Source organism: Priapulus caudatus, unplaced genomic scaffold (assembly GCF_000485595.1).
Source record: "Priapulus caudatus unplaced genomic scaffold, Priapulus_caudatus-5.0.1 Scaffold569, whole genome shotgun sequence".
NCBI classification, from domain to species: Eukaryota; Metazoa; Priapulida; class Priapulimorpha; order Priapulimorphida; family Priapulidae; genus Priapulus; species Priapulus caudatus.
In genome coordinates, this window is record NW_014577630.1 from 147,574 (window position 1) to 155,540 (window position 7,967).

The window sequence follows — 7,967 nt, forward strand, 5'->3', positions numbered from 1 at the left end:
CGCACGCACGCACGCACGCACGCACGCACGCACGCACGCACGCACGCACGCACGCACACGTGAACACGCAGGCACGTGTACATGCACACGCACGCACGCACGCACGCACGCACGCACGCACGCACGCACACGTGAACACGCAGGCACGCACGAACGTGTACGTGCACACGCACGCACGTACGAACGTGTACGTGAACACGCACTCACGCACGCACGCGTACGTGCACACGCGAAGACTGTAGCATTACAACGACACAAACTACTACTCAATTTCAATAAGCTTTACATATTGGACTCACGGGAGATAATACACATGAAAAACATGATTATTATACGGTGCTTATACATTGATTGGGTGGTTGATTTTATATTGACCATAGATATACACAACACTGTGTTGTGTTACGTATATCTATGTATTGACTAAACATGCGATTCATCGGTAACTCGAAGCGTCGAATCATGGCAGATATAAACACGGAAACGCGACAATTATAGGTAATCATAAAGTACATTAATTCGAAATAATGTAAGAACAAAAAAAGAACACGAATGTTGCTAATAGGTATATAGAGATTGCGATAAAGGGAGATGCCGACACGAAAAAAAACACGAGTACATGCAATTTAAGTACTACAATAATAACCGGATAACAAGGTATTTTAACCAAGGAAAGGTAAGAGGTACAGGGCATTTAAATGCATCAATAACGAGGGATTTTAACCGGCAAACCCACAAAGAGCATTAATTTAAAAACTACAATAATATGATATTTTAGCTGGCAAAACTACATCTAAGTTAAGTAGGCCCTACTATGGGGTTTTACCTTTAATTATAGAAACAGTAGTGAATAAAAACAAACCACAAGTAATATTTAACATTATGTGAACAAGGTACATTTGCATAATTAAATGAGATGAGAAACACGATCGAATGTTAGATTGTTATTGAAAACCCTAAGCAAGTGAATTCTCATCGAGAAAATTCTGTAACTGGGTAAGCCCATGAAGTACATTTAATTTAAATACAACAACAATAATGTATTTTAACTAAGTGAACACTGAAGTACATGTAATTAAAATACTGCAGCAATGAGAGATTTCGACATGATAAAATACGACAATCGTGGTAGCAAACAGCAACATGTTTCAAACTCAAGCATAAACGGGTAGCATATATCACGGGTTATACTAGATTTTCTTGGTACACTATAACACTCTTTATATTATAGAATCAGTCGTGAATAATAATTCCAAATTTGCTTTTATTCACTCCTGTTTGAATGATGGTAAAATTAAATACGGGATCAATCAGGAATGATGATGATGATGATGGTGATGGTGATGACGATGACGACGATGGTAACGATGATGACGATGATGATGATGACGGCGACGATGACAATGTTGATTCACAATAAAACCTGCCCAATCCCAAAATTATAAACCGCTTAATTACGAATAAAAAACTACTAAAATTTTCCTACGTAAGTTTACTATAATTTTGGTATAATTGTAAATATTGCAGTGATAGTGCCAATAAGCACCACCAACCAATACGTAAATGTGTGTAATGAGACTAAATTAGACATTTCAGAAGATAAAAATTATAATAAAGTAAAGTAAAATGCAGTAGGCTTAAACATGCGCGAATCGCAAAATTGTTTAATTGAGCAAATTAAAACAAAGGTAAATTTGCATTTGCAATTGAAAATGAAATAGTATGCAAAAACGCTATGCTGTATGTGAAATATGCAACACGTAAATCAGAAATACGTGGTAATTAATATAGCAGGCCACCTAATATCAGCCATTAACAATGTAAGCAGCCACTAAACCAGTGTCTTGAACAGTAACCTCGTTCGGTCGCGGCGCGCATCGGCGAGAGCGACAGACTGATACACGTTTGATTTCGTGTCGTGTCACCCAGCTTGATCAGTATACTTAAATAATTATTAGTTATTAACTGTTGGTGTTAGTATTACATGCAACTTTTGATTTCGTGGCATGTCACCCAGCTTGATGAGTAGACTTGATTAACTACTACTCAATTTCAACACGCTTTACATATTGAACTCACGGGAAATTTCTACACATGAAAAACACAATTAATATACGGTGGTTAATGGGTACATTGATTGGGTAACAAGTAAGATTTTATAGTGACTAAACAGACAATATAATAATATGTAACTCGAAGCGTCCAACCACGGCAGGTATGAACACGCAAACGCAATAGTTATAGTTAATCTTAATTTACATTAATTAGATATTTAAGCACGAAAAAAACACAGTAATATAACCACTACAATACAAAGTAGATGCTGACACGAGAAAAACACGAGTGTGGTTGGCTATCGTGCTATAATTATTTTACCGCAGTAGAAATAATTTAATCGCGGTGAACTTTTTGCCCTTGTCAGAAGCCTTGTTCCACATAAATAAACCGCGGTTAAATTATGTAGTACTGTACTCTACTATATATTACTAATTACGAAAAACAGATTTAGCGAGTTGTTAGCATGGCGACGCGATGCAGACGTTTATTCTTGGAATTTCTAACAGACGTAATAACGTGCCCAATTATCGCAAGAATTATAGGTAATTAAAACCAGATTAATTATGGCTTTAATCAAAACCAGAAAAACAAGAATATTGGTTATACCTTACGATAAAGAGAGATGCCGACACAAGAAAAACAAAAGAACTAAATGTAATATAAATACTACAATAATAAGAATATTTAACTGGGTAAAACCCATGAAGTACCTGTAATCTAAATACGACCATAATGAGGAAATTTAACTGGCACTAAACCCAAGAAGTACATGCAATTTAATTATTACACTGAAATATTATTTAACTGGGTGAACTCAAGAAGTAAGTATAATTAAAATACTACAGTAATAATTAAGGTAGTTATACAACAACAACGAGGGATCTTACCCGAGTATACCAAAGAAAGCAGTAGCAGGCATGCAGCAACATGCTTCAAACCCAAGCACAAAATTGTGGCATATATCACGAGTTACTCATCATCATTATGGAACAGTAGTAAACCAACATGTCTATATTGTTGTCACGTGTGCATAATGAATATTGTATCAGATGCGTGTTGTTAGTTGACAGCATTTTTGTTGATGCCGATTCTCGCACTTAGGATTTGTCGATAACAATCTATCAACTATTACTATTATATGTCATTATAATTCCGCAAATTTATCCGATTCAAATCATGTTAAAATTAATTGTAGTTTTAGTTTTTGTCTCTCATTGATTTCTACCATTATTCTTTCAGGAGTAAATAAAAGAACATGTGTTTTTATTCACCACTGATTCTATAATATGAAGAGTGGTATGGTGTTCCAAGAAAATTTGGTTGATGATGATGATGATGATGATGATCGCACTTATACGGTTTCTCTCCCGTGTGAGTTTTAATGTGTGACTTCAAAGCACCCGATTGTGAAAAGGCAGCATCACACAGTTCGCACTTATACGGTTTCTCTCCCGTGTGAGTTCTCATGTGTGTCTTCAGGTGACCCGATTGTGCAAAGGTAGCATCACACAGATTGCACTTATACGGTTTCTCTCCCGTATGACTTCTCATGTGTATCTTCACACTACTCAGACAGGAGAAGGAAGCATCACACAGTTTGCACTCATATAGATTTTCCCCGGAATTAATTCTCACGTACTCCATCGTGCTTCATAGGAAGCTGCCACGTACTGGTCACACTCACTTCAGGTGTCTATACCCTGTCTGCCGCACAAGTTACGACCACGTGTTTTGCTTCGTAGACTGCTTCGTCACACTTGTAGAATTAACGTCCTATATAGGCTCTCCTGCAAATTAGTAAAGAGAATACGAATAAATGTATTAAACGCCGCGTATTGGTGTAGTACAAAAACGCGCCCTGCTTATATGTTTGCATTTCAACTGTTTACACTGAATATGGAATTATTATTATCTAAACATCACGCACCATTTTACGACTGTAAACTCTTGCACATAATGCATCGCGAAAATAAACATACTGAATTATTATAAGAAACATTCGCTTACCCAATGAAGTCACTGATCGTCCCAATAGTGTTCTCGTATCAGCATTGAAGTTACAAACGTCAGTGGCGTGGTTATATAGCTGCAGTTATGATGAAACCGGTCTGATATCCTGACAGCCGGGTAACCGGTCTGAAACCAGGCCACACGCTGGTCGCTTCCGCTAATTAATTACTACAGCAGCGGCACATCATGCCCACAATCATTGCTGTAAAACTCGTCTCTCATGGGCTTGGTACTTAAGTGGCATCCCTACTGTGCAGGGATGCTGACTGTTATTTCTATCAAAGCAGAACTAACCCGCCTTGTAAACAATCACTAACAACAAATCACCGTACACATAATGTTCTTACGCACACCAAGCAATCCCGCATCTCCGACTTCTTGAACTCTGAGCACCTGACAGCACCCTGCAACACTTTCTAATGCATCTCATTTCATGTATATTAAACAATGCTTGGCGACACCTATACAAATTATACTTTACAACTGCGTAACTAATTAAGGTCCGGGTGTATGAGAGTGTTTTTAAGCCATCTCATGGCCGATAATGAGATGGCTATAATGATGGGGATATAGCGTAGCTCACTCTTAACAGCTAGCTCGGCTGTTGGTACGCTACCTAGTCTTCCATATCGACTTAAAATCAGTTCATACATCAAAGTGTCACATTTTCATCGTATAATATGCTCTTTTAAACCCATCGATTGCACTGTGTCGTTATACACTGTAGATTCCGTTGACAGTAAGTTTCGATGTAGATTTCACTTGTGAAGAAGAAGCTCTAGTTGGTCAGTGTTTCACAATTAGCATCAGATCACAACTGACACAGTTGAATATAGTGTATAACGTCAACTAACATAATGTGCAAAGACGTATTTAAAAACCTCACTAAATAGAATGTTTATGTTTATCATTTTATATTGTGGCATGATATCTCTCTCGTGCATATATACCTTATTTGTTGTGTTGTTGTACCCGGCCTGGCTCAGGGGAAAACGCCTAGGGACAACTTGGAGAGAAAATGCCGAAACATATAATTACTTAAATCTTAGGATATAACAGAGTATAATAAAATATGAAAGGGTTAAATAATATTCTCACAAAGACAGTTGGAAAGGTTCTATGATTTTATGTTGTCAATGTCTTCTGAATATACATTGTATAGAAAATGCGCCATGTTATTATGAATATGCTTCTTGAAGTTCTGCGTTAAAGTTGGTTAGTTCTACAACGTTGAAATGGACATTTTCGGGAAAAATCTCACGAACATGCGGCAATTTTCTTTCGCAAAAGTACTTATTTATTATAAGTATAGCAATCGTCATTGCACAGCATTTTTCATACATGCGATTTGAAACCGGTCTGATATCCTGACAGCCTTGTAACCGGTCTGAAACCAAGACACACGCTGGTCGCTTCCACTAATTAATTACAACAGCAGCAACACACCACGCCCACAATCATTGCTGTAAAACTCGTCTTTCGCGGGCTTGGTACTTAAGTGGCATCCTTACCGTGCAGGGGTGCTGACTGTTATTTCTATCAAAGCAGAACTAACCAGCCTTGTCAACAATCACTAACAACAAATCACCGTATACATAATGTTCTTACGCACACCAAGCAATCCCGCATCTCTGACTTCTTCAACTCTGAGCACCTGACAGCACCATGCAACCCTTTTCTAATGCATCTCATTTCATGTATATTAAACAATGCTTGGCGACACCTATACAAACCATATTTTACAACTGCGTAAGTAATTAAGGTCCGGGTGTATGAGAGTGTTTTAAACCATCTCATGGCCGATTGAGAGATGGCTATTATGATAAGGATATCGCATCTCACTCATAACAGCTCGCTCGGCTGTTGGTACGCCACCTAGTCTTCCATATCGACTTAAAATTAGTTCATACATCAAAGCGTTACATTTTCATTGTATAATATGCTATTATAGACCCATCGATTGCACGGTGTCGTTATACACTGTAGATTCCGTTGACAGTAAGTGACGATGTAGATTTCGCTTGCGAAGAAGAAATTCTAGTTCGTCAGTCTTTTACAACTAGCATATCAGATCACAACTGACACAGTTGAATATAGTGTATAACGTCAACTAACATAATGTGCAAAGACGTATTTAAAAACCTCACTAAATAGAATGTTCATGTTTCTCATTTGATATTCTGGCGTGACATCTCTCTCGTGCATACCTTACTTGTTGTGTTGTTGTACCCGGCGTTGCTCAGGGGAAAACGCCTAGGGACAACTTGGAGAGAAAATCCCGAAACATATAATTACTTAAATCTTAGAATATAACAGAGTATAACAAAATATGAAGGGGTTAAATTATATTTTGAGAAAAACAGTTGGAAAGATTCTATGATTTTATGTTGTTAATGTCTTCTGAATATACATTGTATAGAAAATGCGCCATGTTATTATGAATATGCTTCTTGAGGTTCTGCGTGAAAGTTGCTTTGTTCTACAACGTTGAAATTGACATTTTTAGGAAAAATCTCACGAACATGCGGCAATTTTCTTTCGCAAAAGTACGTATTTATTATAAGTATAGCAATCGTCATTGCACAGCAATGACATGGATGCGATTGGTTGAAAACTGTTTTGACGTGCCCGGTACAATCGCGTTTCTGCGAGCAAACGGACTGCTGTAATGTTGCATGCAATGACCAGCAAATGGTGGAACTGCAACTAAGGTGTAAAGACGGCATTTGGTGGAGCGTAGAGTAAAAAACATTCATGCAGGATCTAAATAATTCAACTGATATACTTCTGAACAAGAGACAGGGTGAGACAGAAATGGTCGGAAAGCCCTATAGTGTGGACTGAACTAACTTGTGAGCTGCAAGCAATACTTCGTTCTAAAATATTGTTATTAAAGATCGACGAGTCCCATTTACGATGCGCGGAGGGTCATACGGCCATCTCTGCCTATAAAAATTCATTTTTGTGTTAGACATAATATGAGTCAACATTCATCAAAGCAATTTATATTCGCAACATGAATCGAATTTATATTAATATAATATATTTGCAATTGAGACACGAGACAGTTACTCACTGTTTGCTGTTTTTAATTGCTGTTGTCAAAATACAATTAGGTATAACAACATCATAGTAAACTTGCGTAGGAAAATATTAGTAGTTTTTAATTCGTTATCAAGCGGTTTATATATTTGTGATTAGGGAAGAGAATAAAAAAGATTAGATAAAACACATATAGAAAAGAAGGGAAGAGAACTGAGAAGATTACAGAGAACTCATATAAAAAGGGAAGCGAACAGAGAATAATAGTTTATTGTGAATTATCATTGTCATCATCGTCATCGACATTACCATCGTCGTCATGGTCGTCATTATCATCATCACCTATATCATTATCTGTGTGATGCTGCCTTCTCAGAGATGAGTAGTAAGAAGAAACACATGAGAACACACACGGGAGAGAAACCGTATAAGTGCGATCTGTGTGATGCTGCCTTCTCAGCGCTGAGTAGTGTGAAGGATACGGTTTCTCTCCCGTGTGAGTTCTCATGTGTAAGGTGCGATCTGTGTGATGCTACCTTTGCACAATCGGGTAATCTGAAGACACACATGAGAACTCACACGTGAGTGAAACCATTATAAGTGCGAACTGTGTGATGCTACCTTCACACAATCGAGTCATCTGACAAGACACATGAGAACTCACGGGAGAGAAACAGTATAAGTGCAATCTGTGTGATGCTGCCTTCATACAATCGTGAGATGTCTCCTACTCTAGGGAGGTGTCATATAGATGTAAGCAGAAAGTACATCTCGAACTGTCAGACTCACATGTATGATTAGATTGGCTCTGTGAACAAGTGAGCACACTGCACACATGTGAAGTGGAGCAGTGAGAA